Below are 17228 nucleotides of genomic sequence, written 5' to 3'. Positions count from 1 at the left end.
AGTGCAATGGGGTATAGTCATTGCGCTGGGTATGCAGTTACAGTTGCATGGCTATACTCAATCCCGACTCTTGCGTCCTCGTTCGCGCACTCTGGGCAACGTGAGCAACCCATGTGCGAGATGCGGTAACCAATCCGAGTGGAGCCTTGGGTCACGGCAGAAAGAGAGGGAGCTTCGGTGGGGCCACTCTGACTTATTCGGTTTAAGGGCTCACTGAAGTCTTCAGCGTCTGTTCACCAGTAGGGGCGGCTGCAAGCGGGTGTCTGCTTGGAGCAAGCGGCTCGCTATATAAACGTGTATTTGGTTGCGAAACCACCCCCGTCCCAGCAATGGGTTGTGCGCTGGGCTTGGGACCCGCCACTTAAAAACCACTTCCAGTGAAGAAGAAGGCAAAGCCTCGGATGAGACCCCCCCTTATGATGACGACCACAGCAAATGTTTAAAGGACTACGATTTGAGGACATGCACCTGGAACGTCCGGACCCTTAATGGGGAAGGTGCCTCCGCCCGGCTGGTTGACGTCCTCGTAAGGACAAAAGCTGACATCACCGCCATCCAAGAAATGCGTTGGACGGGGCAAGGCAAACAATGTCTGGGGCCTTGCGACGTCTACTACAGCTGCCATGTAAAGGAGCGCAAATTCGGAGTTGGATTTGTGGTGGGAGAGAGACTCCGTCGCCGAGTACTGTCGTTCACCCCGGTGGACGAGCGTCTAGCCACAATCCGCATCAAAGCGAGATTCTTCAACATCTCGCTCATCTGCGCCCATGCCCCGACGGAAGAGAAGGATGAGGCATCCAAGGATCTCTTCTATGAGCGCTTGGAGCGCACGTACGAGCGCTGCCCCCGTCATGATATCAAAATCGTGCTTGGCGACTTCAATGCCAGGGTGGGCAAAGAAGGGATCTTTGGAACCACCGTCGGAAAATTCAGCCTCCACGACGAAACGTCCGACAACGGATTGAGGCTGATCGACTTCGCCGGGGCCCGAAACATGGTAGTATGCAGTACTAGGTTCAAGCATAAAAAGATCCATCAAGCTACCTGGCTGTCTCCGGATCGAAAAACGAGAAACCAAATCGATCATGTTGTGATAGACGGAAGGCACGCTTCCAGTGTTTTAGACGTACGCACACTCCGAGGCCCAAACATCGACTCGGACCACTATCTTGTTGCAGCCAAGATACGCACCCGCCTATGTGCAGCAAAAAATGTGCGCCCAAATATGCAAGGAAAGCTTAACGTCGAAAAGCTGCAATCACAACAGACAGCCAGCGCTTTCGCTACTCGACTCTCACACCTGCTCTCAGAGAGCACTCTTCAACAAACCGACATATGCGAGCAGTGGAACCACATTTCCCGCTCATTAAGTACCGCCGCCGAAGAAGTAGTCGGATTTCAGCGAGCCCGAAAGAACAACTGGTACGATGAGGAGTGTCAGGAAGCTGCAGAGAAAAAAGATGCCGCCTACAGGGCCACGCTGCGATCGGGCGCAACGCGCGCTATGTGGGACCGCTATAGGGATCTGAAGAGGGAAGCGAGACGTATTTGCCGCAACAAGAAGAGAGAGGCAGAAATACGTGAGTGCGAAGAGCTTGAAATGCTGGCCGACAGGAGGAATGCCCGAAAATTTTACCAGAGAGTTAGGCGACTTACGGAAGGTTTAAAGACCGGGGCGCACTCCTGTAAGAACAATAATGGCGACCTAGTAACTGATGTCCAGAGCGTACTTAAATTATGGAGGGAACACTTTTCCGCCCTACTAAATGGTAGCAGCACGGAAAGTTGTGGAGAAGAAGAACCCGAGCCCGCAGTCGATGATGACGGAGTCGACGTTCCACCGCCTGACTATGACGAGGTACGTATAGCAATAACGCGGCTGAAAAACAACAAAGCCGCTGGAGCTGACAGCCTGCCAGCTGAGCTATTCAAGTACGGCGGCGAGGAGTTGATAAGGTGCATGCATCAACTCTTGTGCAGAATATGGTCAGATGAACGCATGCCCGACGACTGGAATTTAAGTATGCTCTGCCCAATCCACAAGAAAGGTGACCCCGCCATTCGCGCCAACTACCGCGGGATCAGCCTTCTAAGCATAGGTTACAAGGTCTTATCGAGCGTATTGTGTGAAAGACTGAAGCCCACCGTCAATGAACTGATTGGGCCTTATCAGTGTGGCTTTAGACCTGGCAAATCCACCATAGACCAGGTATTCACAATACGCCAAATCTTGGAAAAAACCCGCGAGAAAAGGATCGACACTCACCACCTATTTGTCGACTTTAAAGCCGCTTTTGACAGCACTAAAAGGAGTTGCCTATACGCCGCTATGTCTGAATTTGGCATCCCCTCAAAACTCATACGGCTGTGTAAAATGACGTTGAGCAATACCACCAGCTCCGTCAGAATTGGAAAAGACCTCTCCGAGCCGTTCGCCACAAAACGGGGTTTCAGACAGGGCGACTCCCTTTCATGTGACTTCTTTAATCTGATGTTGGAGAAGATAATAAGAGCTGCAGAACTGAACCGCTCAGGAACAATTTACTACAAGAGCGTGCAATTGCTGGCTTATGCCGATGACATCGACATCATCGGTAACAAAAACCGCGAAGTCTGTTCTGCCTTTTCCAAGTTGGATAGGGAAGCAAAGCGCATGGGTCTGGTGGTAAACGAGGACAAGACGAAGTATCTCCTGTCATCAAACAAACAGTCAGCACATTCGCGCCTTGGCACCCACGTCACTGTTGACAGTTACAATTTCGAGAAAGTAGAGAATTTCGTTTACTTGGGAACCAGCATTAACACCGATAATAATGTCAGCATTGAAATCCAACGTAGAATCACTCTTGCCAACAAGTGCTACTTTGGACTGAGTAGGCAATTCAGGAGTAAAGTCCTCTCTCGACGTACGAAAACCACGCTCTATAAGTCACTCATCATGCCCGTGCTGGTATATGGCGCAGAAGCATGGACAATGACAACATCCGATGAGGCGGCTCTTGGAGTGTTTGAGAGAAAGATTTTGCGGAAGATTTACGGGCCTTTACGCGTTGGCGACGGCGAGTACCGCAGACGATGGAACGATGAGCTGTATGAGCTTTACAACGATATGGACATAGTGCAGCGAATTAAAATACAGCGGCTCCGCTGGCTTGGTCATGTCGTTCGAATGGACACCGACGCTCCAGCTCTGAAAGTATTCAACTCGGAACCCGCTGGTGGTAGCAGAGGAAGAGGGAGGCCCCCACTGCGATGGAAAGATCAGGTGGAGAAGGACTTGGCTTCACTTGGCGTTTCCAATTGGCGTCAGTTGGCACAGAGGAGAAACGACTGGCGTGCTTTGCTGAACTCGGCCAAAATCGCTTAGGCGGTTACAGCGCCAAAAAAGAAGAAGAAGAACGTTCATTTTTTAATTCATTTGTGATTGCTTCCTTATCTTCAGTTTCGATTGGAACCCTTATCGCTTCTGGGGCAACGTCTTTTACAAAGAAGTTCAAAACTTTGTCGAAAGTGTAGTACATGATTGACAACGACATGTCGAAAAGATTTCTAACTTCCCCTAAAAGTAGTTTTATTTGCAGCAAACCTGATTAAAAAATATTTATATATATTCATTTTCTGTTAAATTATTTCATTTAGCCTACCATAGAAATGAAAGTATATGTGTTTCCGCAGTTGTTTGCCGTCTTCCTCCCTTATAACTCCTTAATGTGTACCACGTACTTAAGGTGTACCTTTCTACCAGGTACTCATAAAGTCCTCGACTAATACGGAAATTTTTCTTAAACTGTAAAATGTATGTATGTGTTAAAAAAAAATTAAACTTTTTATTGTTATAGCGTTATTTACATCTGAATCAGAGTACAAAACAACCACATTTCCTATGAAGTCTTCCACTCTAGGCTGAAAGTCCCTTCCAAGCACAAGTGCATCCATTTCATCCTCAGATGAGGACGACGATGACTCCGCCAGCTCCCTTACAAGTTGATTTATAGAACTTAAAACTAAATTATTCACTTCCATTTTCTTTTATTAATTTAATAGGAAAATATGATACGCAAAATATTTTTATTTTTACAAGCGTAACTCTCTCACCCTCAAATTTTTTTGAGGGCAGAAAAGGCGGCACTTTCGCCGAATCAGAGCGCAAACTGCTGAGAAAAGAACACAATATTCTGGGAAAAGGCTGAGAAAAGAACATAAAAATTTGACAGCGCCAAAACAGGGCAGAATAAGTGCAGCCTTTTTGCGAGAAAAGAAAACGCTATTAGTTTCTCATTTACAGAGCTGAAACTCCAGCATGCAGACCAATTGATTTGTGAAATTTGTACGTAGAAATAGAAAACTTGTTACTTCATATGTATGAGCGCCTGGTATTGTGAAATGAAAATATTGTTTTTTACAAATAAGAACTGGTCATAAAGGATGGCCGCCCGAAAATGGGCACTTGTGTATTTTGAAAAGGACATTATATGTATGTGGGTAAACCATGGACTGGATGATGAAAGCTGCTATAATTCGATGGTTGTTATGCATCATTATTTCATGTTCTGCATATTTCCCTATCTTTTAAAGAAAAAAATTATAGATACTAAGTGTCTTGTAACATTCAGCACTCAGTTTTTTAAAAAGCCAAAATTATAAATTTGTACAATATGTTCATGTGAATCAAGCTGCGTGTTATGAGTGGAGGAGTCCCAAGGCACATAAATACAGACAGAAGCCAAAATGACGTTGCTCTCATGAGAACCAAACCTTTAAACTTCAACTTGTTTTTCTTTTATTTCCTATATTTCGTTATGCTTTGAATGTCATATAGTTGTTTTTTTTTTTGAATGTTCGTTAATAACATATTTTAATTAACTATTGATGTTTTGTAGTTTTGTGCGGTTTATACTTAGTGTATGTGTTAAAAATGCTGAAGCGTTGTTTTTTATGTGGTGTTAAATATAAAGCAGATACCACTAATTTTGTTTAACATGCCTCAATGTCCTTCGCATAAGAAGCGTTGCGAAAGCAACTGCGGGGCAGAGCTGCAGCGAAATGCCTTGCTGTGCGTTAAATTTTTTAAAGGAGCCTGTACCCGGGAGGTACAGGAAATGCACGTTTGATGCCTAGTGCTGTTCCTATGACCCTTATGCCGAAAAGTCCCTCCAACAACACTGCAACTCATAAATCAAAAACAGAAAACAACATACAAGTTAACAAATTTTAACTAAAGAAAATAAATAAATTTCAAATTTACTTAAAAACGTCAACCAGTGAAATGTATTTTTTTATTTTTCCTTACACACGCTCATTTTAATTTTTACTCTGCTGAGAACTTTGACTTTTGTAGGTTTGACGTCAAATTGGCTTCTACCTGTTTTTATTGTACCATGGAGGAGTCCAAGCATAAGCACCCATTCGTAGGACATGGCTTAGGACGCGCGGCCGCTGTGCATTGATACGCGACCCTATGTCAATATCGTTTTAAAGTTCATACACCTCAATATTCCTCATCTAAACTAGGGCTGCATAACTATATAAACGAAAAATTTCATTTCGTTATTTATTTAAAAAAAAACAACTTAACGAATAATTGCATTTGCTTATTATCAATAACCAAAATATGAAAAGAAAATTAGTTTCGTTAGTTATCAAAAAATGTTAACAAAAAAATTTCGTTTCGTTGGTTATCAAAAAGGAAATATCATTTTTTTTGTTTCATTATTTAAGAAGAAAATTGTATGCCATAGATTTGTATCTTATAATAAGAGTTGGGTAGCAGAATTTATGTAGGAAAACATAGCATTATGCGAATTGTTTTTATTAAATAATTGACAACTAGTTAACAAAACGCTGTTAACAAATTATGCGAAAACTAATTGAGGCGCACCATTAGTATGTCTTCAGTGACATCATCACTCAAATCTGACCTATAGTCATTAACAGGGAACGGATTTTTAGGACCTAAAAACCTATAAAAAAGGCAAAATAAAGTAACGAAATAGGCTGGAAAAGGCAAAACAAAATAGCGAAAAAGGCAGAAAAAGGCACTAGGTATTGCAAAAAAGCCAAAAAAGGCAAAACAAAATAGCGAAAAAGGCCAAAACAGGTATTGCAAAAAAAGCAAAATAAGGCACTAAAAAAAGACAGATAATACGAAGAACAATCAAAAAATATATTTATTTTAGAAATGCTTATATATCAAGTAAAAAGAGAAAAACTATGAACTAGTTTCATTATATGAAAAATTTGTACTTTGAATCTTTGACTATTTTATCCTTTCGAGTTTCTAACTCATAAAACTTTAATCTATATAGTTGTAGTAACATTGAACCACAAGATGCATTTTGAAGTTTTCTGGCAGCATTTTCATTAGATTTTCGCGAAGAAAAGCCTTGAATGTACTAAATGTGCGCTCGACGTAAGTTGATACAAGTGGAGCCCAATTTAAATATGGAACGTTTGAAACGTTCATATTATCAGAAATAAGGGCGCTTTCTTCGCCCTTTACAATTTTATCCACACCCCTTATTGTCTTCAAGCCTACGTTAGCTGAGAAAACGGCTTTGAATTTTTTCAAAAACAATTTGGCAAGAGGTCCCTGCGCTTCTATAAGCCGCATGGGCATGTGAATATTTTTTAATCTTAAAAAAAAATTGTAAATGCTATAATCACTTTTTTCAAGGTAGAAAAGGCAAAAAAGGCAAATATCTTAAAAAAGGCAAAAAAAGGAAACTTCAAATGTGTATATATGGAATCAGGGAAAGCTAAATCGTGGACATTCTTAATCGAATATACTCTATCTCTTTAGCAGAAAAAAATGCAATTTCCATAAAATCCGTTCCTTGGTCATTAATAATGTATTTTAAAGTCGAAAACGCTCTCTGTACGCTAATTAGAGTAGCGGGAGTTGCATGTATAATTTTATATGGTTGGTACAAGGGACTGTGAATAATTTTTTTTGATTCCCAATAGTCTGCTACAGTGGCTTTCATATCGCAGTTATCATAGAATGCTTCTATAATTGAAAAAGTTTCTGTGGTATAGTGTGTAGTAAAAAGGTCGGAATCCTCGAAAGGCGGACTGGGACAAGTTTGGTTGGTTCCTTGAAACGAGAATACCAAATCTCTCTAAACTCAAAAATATTAAATCGATTTATGAGGCGACCCGCGAAGTAACGACTAGTTTGATTGGTTGTTTTGAGAAAATATGTCAAGAAGCAGGCATGGAAAAGCGGTCCCTTGGTGGAACACTGAACTCACCATACTTCGAAAAAGGTCCAGAAAACTTCGGAATAGGGCTTTAAAACCCCGTAGAGTGGAGGACTGGTCCGAATATAATAACGCGCAGAGGGAATATAAGAGGCAAATTCGCATGTCAAAATTATGCTCTTATAACGACTTCTGCAATGATATCGACAACATAAAAGAGTCTGCCAGGCTGTGTAAGGTACTTCAACAGGATCTGACAGTTAGGCTGGATGCTCTTAGAAAATCTGATGGAACTTATACCACGTCGATGCTAGACACATACAAAACTCTCTTGGAAACCATGGTGGAGGATAGCGCGACGGGAAGAGCCACCAGACTAAACTGGTACATTGCATCACAGGTGGTGACTGAGGAGTCAGTGAGGTTTCCTTTAGCCTCTTTTGACGACTTTCAAAATACCCGCGCCCACATGGTGTGTATCAAAAATTGCTAAATCATGGAGGAGACAGGCTTATATTATAGGGGCTCAAATAAGAGCCTTTAGAGCCTGTCTAGAATTTGGCCACGTCCCCACTCCTTTGGAAAAATGTCAAGGTAGTCTTCATTCTCAATCCAAGAGGTAATAAATCTTGTGACGATAACAGTCTGTGCATTGCTGGCGTCCGCATCTTTCTCACTACATAGCAGTATTCTCTAAAGGAGTTTTTAGTTTCTTCATTTTTAAAGACATCGTTTACGCTTAGCTGGTGGGCACATCTTTTAACTAAAATTGACTCTACTACCACTTTTCTACGACCCATTGTTCCCACAATTCCATCGAATAATGAAATTTGCCTGCTTATTAAATTTTTTTGGTTGCTGCAGAAACAATTTTTCTTCTTTGATATTTTTTTTGATAATCAACGAAACAAAATTGTTGTTCACATATTTTTCTGATAACTAGCAAAACGAAATTTTTTGATAAACACATGACGTTTACATTATCAATGTAAAAAGCAAAAACGATTTTGTATTTTCGTTTATTGATAAAATTAACGTTAATGAGCAGGCCTGATCTAAACTTACATATTTTTCTTAGTGTATAAAATTTGATTGGCACTGAATTAGATAATGCACACATAGCAAAGTGTTCATTCATCTGGAAGCTAATTTAGTATTGAATTCTGTTTACTTCAGCATTCTCAGTTTTTCATTTAGGTATTTACCACCTTGCTGTGTGAAATACATTTTTTTAATGATTATAGATTGATAAAAATATAAGCCGCACTACCAGACAAAAGGAAAAAGAATGAAATCATACTTGTAAATATTTCATGATTAAAATTTTAAATGATTTCACAGTTTCACAGCTCTGACCTGTAAGTATGATACAAATATTTAAAGGTAAAACCGCTCGTTCAATTTGTCGGCCATTATATATTTTTTGAAGTTTAACTCATTTATAAAATTAAATTTTCAGAGCAACTTGAATGCCAAATAAAAGCAGACAAAAAGAAAGTAGATGAAAATATTCAAATGTTCTTTTATTTGAGACTGAAAGTGAGACTGTATTTGTGAGATTGAAAATTTGAAAACATTTTTGTTATGCTAGCAAACTTCAAAAATGTTCAGGCTGCCTCTCAGCGCATAGTGAAATAAAATTATACTTTAACAAGTAAGAAAGTCTAAGTTCGGGCGGAGCCGAACATTAAATACCCGGCGCAAGTATTAATTATATGTTTTCCACCTTTCCGAAAGCTACCGCTAGATGGTAAGCCGGGGTGTATAAATTTTAAGTAAATTAGCGTCCTTAGATTTCGAAATATTGAAAATTCAAATATTTCTGAAATTCACCGTTATATGAAAAGCGGCCGTCATTTTAGTCCGATTTCAACAATTTTCAACGGTTTGCTTTTACGTGGCAAGCACAATAACCGTACCGAGTTTGGTACAAAACGGTTACCGAGATATATATATGTGATCATAAGTGGGCGGTGCCACGCCCATTTTCCAAAATTTTATCACAAACATATTTCTTTGTTAAGAATTGTTGCAACCATCAATTTTGAAAAAAATAGCTTTAATGTTTACTGATTTATCGAGGATTTCGTATTTTTCTTAAATTACCGTTATATGGGATGTGGGCGTGGTTATTGTCCGATTTTAAAAATTTTCGGCCATTTGGTATGCTGTACCAGGACCAACAACTGTGCCAATTTTGGAAGAAATTGGTGCAGCGGTTACGAAGATATACACATGTAACCATAAGTGGGCGTGGCTACGCCCATTTTCCAAAATGTTTTAATATCCTTATTTTTCGTCTAAAACTCATTGTAAATATCAATTTTGAGTGAATTATCTGTAGTAGTTACTAAAATATCGCACTTTTCGTATTTCTGAAAATAACCGTTATATGGGAGGTAGGCGTGGTTATTGTCCGATTTCGCCCATTTTCAATACCATCTGTCCTACGCCCAAAAGAAGTCCACGTACCAAGTTTCGTTAAGATATCTCAATTTTTACTCGAATTATCGTGTGCACAGACGGACGGACGGACAGACAGTCGCCGCTTAATCGATTTCTCTTTTCATTCTGATTCATTGAGAATAGAAATCGCTACATCCCGAACTAATAAAAGGAAGGTAATAATAAAAATATCAAGTGACAATGACATTCTATTCCGGTAATCTTATTTGACAATTTATTATCAGAAAATTTTTTTTGATTTGACTTTCACGTTAACCCTTTTGAGTGAGAACTTATGTATTTTTTTTTATTTGAATAAAAAACTAAAGAAAAAATGCCAAGAAATTCTTGCAGTTTGTGCAAAAGCACACATAGCGTTGTAGTATTGGTGTTTTCAGTCCGGAAGGTTGAGGATCTAAGCACAAATTGGACAGTGGTATGCAACAAAACCAAGGGTTAACACCAGAAATGAAAGAAAAAATAATAACAAAATTAAATTTTGCTTTCAAATATGAAGACGTCAGTTACCTGTTACACTTTGGCTGCATTTCTTTATTCATTCTGAACGTTTGGAATAAACTTTTTTGTTTACTTATTCTTTAGAACGTTCCTGATGATATGTCAACGTATATTTCAAACGCATTCTGTTTATTCCGGCTGTGAAATGGGATTATCCGGAATGTATAAAGAAACGCAGCCATTATATTATTTCACTATGTCTCAGCCATGATACAACTTTTGGCGCATAATACAATTTTTTGAAGTTTCATAAATTGTAAGTATTATCATCGGCCTTGGCACTTTGGTAATTTTAAGACAATAAATAAAGTATTTTCCTTCCAATATTTATACCAATGAAATAATATTTCAAATCAAAAACCATCATCAGTACTTGGTAATTTTTTATACTTACGTAGCTCGCACTATTTTTATTAAAAATATATAAAATATAGACTATTGAAGACTTTATCGTAATTGTTCTATTTATTTTATAATCTGCCCTATTCTGATTTTCGCCTGAAAAAAAATTCACTCGAAAATTTGTCATCCGCCCATAGTAAAACCATGTGAAAAGTGAAAAGCGAACCGGTTAGGAGAAAATGAAACTCATGATAAGGCTGAATAAAAACCACGCGCGCATTATGCTGTTATTTTTTCGTTTTCTTATTTTGAATGCAATCTTGCGATCTAAAAATCTAATTCTAAAGAATGTTCTTCCCAAAAAAAACTTTTTATATTTAGGTTCAAATTCACTTTTAAATTTCTCATCAGATTTTGCAAAAAATTAGCTTTCACAAATTTTGAACTTAAAGTTTCTAATGTATACAAAAAACTTGAAGTCGGCTTGAACAGACCGCCCTCCGATAAACAATTAACATATCGTCGTATAAAGTACAAAACCGCGTATCAACAAAATGCAAAACTGCCATATGACGTTGCATAAATTATTTTCTAGAGAGTAAAAACACTCATATTTCAAAAGGGTTATCTTTTTTATAAAGCAATCACATTTCTGGCTAGTATATTTCAGGCTTGAGCCAAGAGCTTGTGTGAACAAATCCGATTTTTGGCAAAAAATGTCAGTTACGCGGTTTTTCAGAACGACGATACGCGGTTTTGTACTTTAAACGACGATATGGAAGTATAATTTTGATCACTTTCTCATGCGTTCGGAAACCTAGTCATCAACCCCATTTTCGAAACTATGTAGCCGGCACAATTTTCAAGTCCATCATATTCCACATCTTTTAATGTACTGATAAAATCTTCTGCTTTAAAAAAAAATATTTTTTCTAGTGCTCAGGTAGCATGAATTTGATGAAATGTCATAATTTTATTATAAGTCAAATGGTTAACAACAACAACGAATGTCATTAAATGGAACTACCTTCTTTTTTGTATCATGGTCGCAGCGGTTTTACCTTCAAATTTTTGTATCATGACCTGTAGGTATATAATTCCACCATGGTTCAACCCATGGTAGAATAATTACAGGTATTGTCTTCCCAGAGAGCGCATATTCCGATCTGCCTTATTTGAAAAACCTCATTGTTGCCCACACTAAAAGGTTTACTGCTAGGCAGTGGCGTAGCCAGGATTTGGCGAAGGGGGGGATTTAAAAAATTTGCATCGATAACTTAAAGTTGTGATACACAATGGCTAGGGGCGTCGCACTATAGGCAAAACACGAGTTTTTTTTCAAAATCGTAGATCTTCGCTTAGAAAAGAGATAATGGAATGAAAAATTTTTTATCGTGAAGATAAATGATCATATAATATAGGAAAACTATAGAGAAGAACAATAACTTGACCCTCAAAATACCGTTCAAAATTTCACTTTTTTTCATTTTGGATTTTGGCTCCCATTCCACTAGAAAACACTATATTTAATACACCATTAGCACTGTTTCGGAAAGATTTCTCTTTATTTTATCTTAAGACCCGATTTTTGGGACATTGGATGCTGTACCCGAGTGGCCAGATTGGAAAAAGAAAAGCTACCTTTAAACTCTAATAACTCGTAAACTATCAGCTTTCACAAAAAAATGTATATAACAAAAATGGTTATACTGGTCGATATCTTTACGAAAGTGCAGCATTTAACCCTTTAATGCAGAGTCTGTCATATATGAAACGCTTTTTAACCCTTTCAAGGCAGAGGCAAAATGGTTCTCAATATGTTTTCAACGTACTTTTTATTTATTTTTATTTTTTATTTATTTTTAATATTATTTTTTTATTTATTTTTTTTTATTATTATTTTACTATGGAACAATTTTCTACGATTAATATCTACGTCAACATGAGAAAAAGCACGTTCAAAAGCATATTGAGAATCTTTTTCCTCTGCCTTGATAGAGTTAAAAAGCGTTTCATATATGACAGACTCTGCTTTAAAGGGTTAAATGCTGCATTCTATTATCTCTTTTCTAAGCGAAAATCTACGATTTAAAAAAAAAACTCGTGTTTTGCCTATAGTGCGTCGCCTGTGGGCATTCTTTCATATATGTATGTATGTGCCATTTCTACCGTTATATATTTTTTGTCTACTCGGTTATTCCCTGGGGAGTTCATGCTTTATTTAAATTAAAAAAATTAAATTACTACACCATTTTAATTAATTAGTGTGTAGTCCAGTTTTGTTTTGTAGAAGTTTCGTTAGTATACACTTCAGTTTTTACACTTTGAATATATCTGCATATTTATATATTTACGCGTATCTATTTACATTTATTTATGTACAAGTCTACAAAATCTTATTACTTATAAAGCGATTTTTAATCTTCGTTGCTTAACACACATTTTTTCAATTACTTCTTGTGTTGTAATCGGCACATCATTATGTACCGCTAACATCGTTAAACCATTCAGCCGCTCCTTAATGGTATAAAAAGAAGGGACAAATAAGATAGCATATTCAACAATTGAGTAGTCCACTTGCAAAGTGCGTTATGTAAATTTTTTTTTAGATTTTTAGTTTTTGGTGGGTTTCATGTCCACCAACAGCAGAGTGAAAAATGTTTCTATAATCTGAAAAAAATAGCATGAAATGTTAACTACTCTTGCAAAAGTCGCTATAATACTTATTTATACACTTTCAAATGTCTCCTCTTCGTATGAACTTAGAAAACTGCAAGAAAACGTGGTAGTTTCGGTGCCTAGTGGAAGAGGTCGCAAAAAAGAAGCAAACCAATCTTCCTAGAGGAGAGAACGCGAAAAGCTAAAAAAAGCTAGCTATGTAAAAGTTACTGTTTCAAAACTTGCAATATTAAATTTTTAAATATAAAATTTGCAAATCTACCATACTGCAATTTTATTTTTTTAATGGTATTAGGCTCTTATTTATCCAAATTTTCAGGTAATAAAAAAAGATACAGTTCGGATGTTACTTGTTGTCGTAGACGTTTTTTTTTTAATTTATGGTTTACTTTTATAAAATCACATAACGCTGTTTGCAAGTGGACTACTCATATATTCATTAAAAGATAATTTGTCATCCGTCTGAAATAAAAAAAAAATTTAAATCAAAGGATAAAATTGTATTGTGTTATTAATTCAAAAGTAAATAATTGTAGTTCAATGACGAAGGGGGGGATCTATCCCCCCCTGGCTACGCCACTGCTGCTAGGTAAAAGGGATATTTCCATACCCCATATACCACGCATGTACACGTATTTTTTTAAACAAACCTTCTTGCAGAGGATTTGTTTAATTTGCAAAAGCCAAAAAAAATATTTGCTTAGTAAATAAATTCAAATTCAAAATTTGTATGGCTCACTTCATTTTAAACGTTTTTTTTTGTTTTGGAAAATTATAAAAAATAAATTGAGCGAAAACAAAAAGCAAAGCCAAATAAAAGTAAGAGAATCAACCATGATTCAAAAAAAGAAGGTATTTTCACTTTGAAATTTTGTTACATAAACTGTGCTTATGACGTTTATACTTTTCGTAAATTGCTCGAGTTTCACTGCCACCTCAACAAATTATTGTTTTGGAAATTTTATTACTTTTTAAAGGACTTTTTATGTATTAAAAAATAACAACACGCAAGGTAAATTAACTTAATTCATCGTATTAGCATAGCTGTTAATAAGTGAGTATTAATTTAAAATACCTTTAATTAGCTTACCGCAAAAAAATTGACATTATATGCAGTGTTCCATGAGATATTATTATAGATATTAGGATGTTACTTTAATTTGGATCCTTTTTAGAGGACATATGAACAAATATGTCGGCCGCTGTGATGTAGTGGTAAGCAGTGCGCGCTTTCACTCATCAACAGCTGGGTTCAAGTCCTGGTCAAACCAACATCGCAAAAAAAACGTTTTTTCTTAACAGCGGTCGTCCCTCGACAGGTAATGGCAAATCTCCGAGTGTATTTCTGCCATGAAAAACAGCTTCCCATAAAAATACAATCGCCGTTCGGCGTCGGCGTAAAACTGTAGGTCCCTCCGATTTGTGTGAATACATCAAGGCGCACGCCACAAGTCCGAGGAGAAGCTCGGCCAAACACTAACATATGTGTAAGCGCCAATCTATTATTTTTATTATGAACAAAGGAATAGTTAAAAAGTAGCTTATCGTCAATGAAAGCACTATGGAAGCATAAACTTAGAGGGAGGTAAAAAAATTTACAAATTCTTAGAGCTCCTTGTTATAGTTTATAGACAGATAAACTGCTGCTGGTGCAGCGTTTCGCTTAGATTGGGCACATCCGTCACGAGGCTGAAAATTTTCCGCCGAAAGGCTGTTGGAACAAGCAAACAACACCTTGGTGAAGTTACCATGCACGTGGCGAAATATGCAGCTAATCGTATTAAATAATGATGAAAATAATTGCATAAACAAATAGATTATCCATGTGCATTACGCAATGCAATAGGAGTATTTTACTAGCCTTCCGTTTTATAATTCGTTTTAGAAATAAACCACTAAAAGCTCGCTATAAAATGATGCTCAAAATATATTCCTTGAAATAATTTGGCATATTTTATTTTTTTTTAAGTAAAAAACCACTTTTTAGTTTCTTCAAAGAATATGGTAGCTTCAATTTAAAAGACAACGTCAAAAGTCACAGTTTACGTCAAATGGGAGCAATGGCTGATAAGAAGAAGAAATGAAACTACCTTTAAATATTTGTATCATGGAATCAACACTGAACTGCGTCAAAATAAAATAAGGGAGCACGAATTTCGATGTGAAGCAAAACTCTCTGGGAAGATAATACCTGTAATTATTGTACCATGGGTTCAACCCATGATAAAAAAAATAACAAGGTAAAACCATTGAGAGGCAGTCTGACGTTTGCCAGCAATATAATTTAAAAATTCAAAACTCAAACTCACACACACATTCCCATTTTCAAACTCAAACAACAACAATTGTGAACAATTTAATTTTTTCAATTTTATATGAGTTTAAAATGCTGGAAAACATCGGAAAAAAATCATGGCCGACAAATTAAGAGAATGAATTTACCTTGTAACGTTTTTATCATGTTTCAATCCAATATCAAATGATAAACAACAACTAATTTCTGTGCTAAAAACAAAACCGACTTCAATTCCCATATAAAAACTTAAGATTAACGTTAGTTTCTTTATGATCCAATGATCGGATTTAAACCAAATAAATATGGGACCACCTGTGAGGTAACACCTTTCCTTCAAAAAGCTTATAAAAATCGGTTAACGTGGTCCAAAGTTATGTTATAACATACATACAAAAAAATAAACCAGTAAAAAAGACTAAGTCTAAGTCTAAGTAAGATACCTGGCGCAATTATTAAATATAGTTTTTTTTCACCTTTCTGAAAACTACCCCTACATGATAAGCAGGGGTTGGTTTATCCCTATTTCAAACATCTTCGATAAACTTGTATAGTTATATGTGGGCGGTATCACGCCCATTTTACAAAATTCCACAGTAATATTACTTCTTTTCAAGGAAATGTTGTTAGTATAAATTTTGTGTAAATTAGCATCCTTAAATTTCGAAATATCGAAGTTTCAAGCATTTCTGAAATTTACAATTATATAAAAAGCGGGTGTAATTTGAATCAGATTTCAATCATTTTCAGCGTTTTGCTTTTATGTGGAAAGCCCAATAATCATTCCGAGTTTGTTACAATTTTCTCGAACGGTTACCGAGGTACACATATGTGGTCATAAGTGAGCGGTGCCACGCCCATTTTCCCAAATTTTGTTATAAACGTATTTTGTGCTAAAGATTTATTGCAAACATCAATTTTGAATAAATTAGCTTCAGTATTTACTGATTTATCGAAGGATTTCGTATTTCTGAAAATTACCGTTATATGGGATGTAGGCATGGTTATTATCCCATTTTAGAAATTTTCAGCCATTTGATATGTTGTACCAAGCAAAGTGTCCAGATTTGGCGATTTCGCGCCAATTTGGCGATTTTTTTTTGATATTTGCGCGTGAAAATTTAGAAAATCGCCATTGGCGATTTTAGACCATTTTTTCCCTTAACATAAATTTTTTCCGATTATAAAAATATACAAAACTTATTTTTCCACGATAATTTTACAGAAGATGCTAATGAACTGCGTGATAAACTTGACTTAAGAAGCATATTAAAATACTCTCAAAAATGTTTAAACACCCTAATTGAAGAACTTTTGAAGCGATTACCTAGTCAATTATATAACTTTAAAAAAGCTTTGATTTTGTGAACAGAAAAGTATGTGAATCACGGAGGGCGAGTTTCAGGTGCCTGCAAATCCACTATTTGACTTTGAAGGAAAGAAAAGCAGCGAGAACTGAATATTTAAATCTTTTAAATTTCCCATGGGACAACTTTTCTCAGAGCCATTCCATCCGACTCTGAAGAATTTTGGATAATTGCTTACGGATTTAAAACCGCAACAGGCAATAAAATGTTTGGAAAAATAAGTAAATTCATATTTTTATCCTTGCCGCACTCACATGATTTGTTAAGCGCGTCTTTCCGTAATGAATTCAACAAAAACTGAGATTCGAAATAGGATGAGGTTGAAAAGCCTTAATTCAATAGTAGAATAAAGTTTTATATGTATGTTATCAGGGTTGAATAGCT

At 36.7% G+C, this 17228-nt stretch overlaps 1 pseudogene; it reads right to left on the bottom strand.

Annotated features, from left to right (window-relative positions):
* The window catches only part of LOC108359175 (uncharacterized), a 19649-nt pseudogene extending 15583 nt beyond the window's left edge, over window positions 1–4066 (bottom strand).
* Between the last annotated feature and the right edge of the window lie 13162 nt (window positions 4067–17228).

The sequence above is a fragment of the Rhagoletis zephyria genome, unplaced genomic scaffold, assembly GCF_001687245.7.
Source record: "Rhagoletis zephyria isolate East Lansing unplaced genomic scaffold, Rhagoletis_zephyria_1.1 Rzeph_scaffold_00352, whole genome shotgun sequence".
Classification (NCBI taxonomy): domain Eukaryota; kingdom Metazoa; phylum Arthropoda; class Insecta; order Diptera; family Tephritidae; genus Rhagoletis; species Rhagoletis zephyria.
Note: the sequence above shows the minus strand (reverse complement) of the source record. Positions and strands in the feature narration are given on the sequence as shown.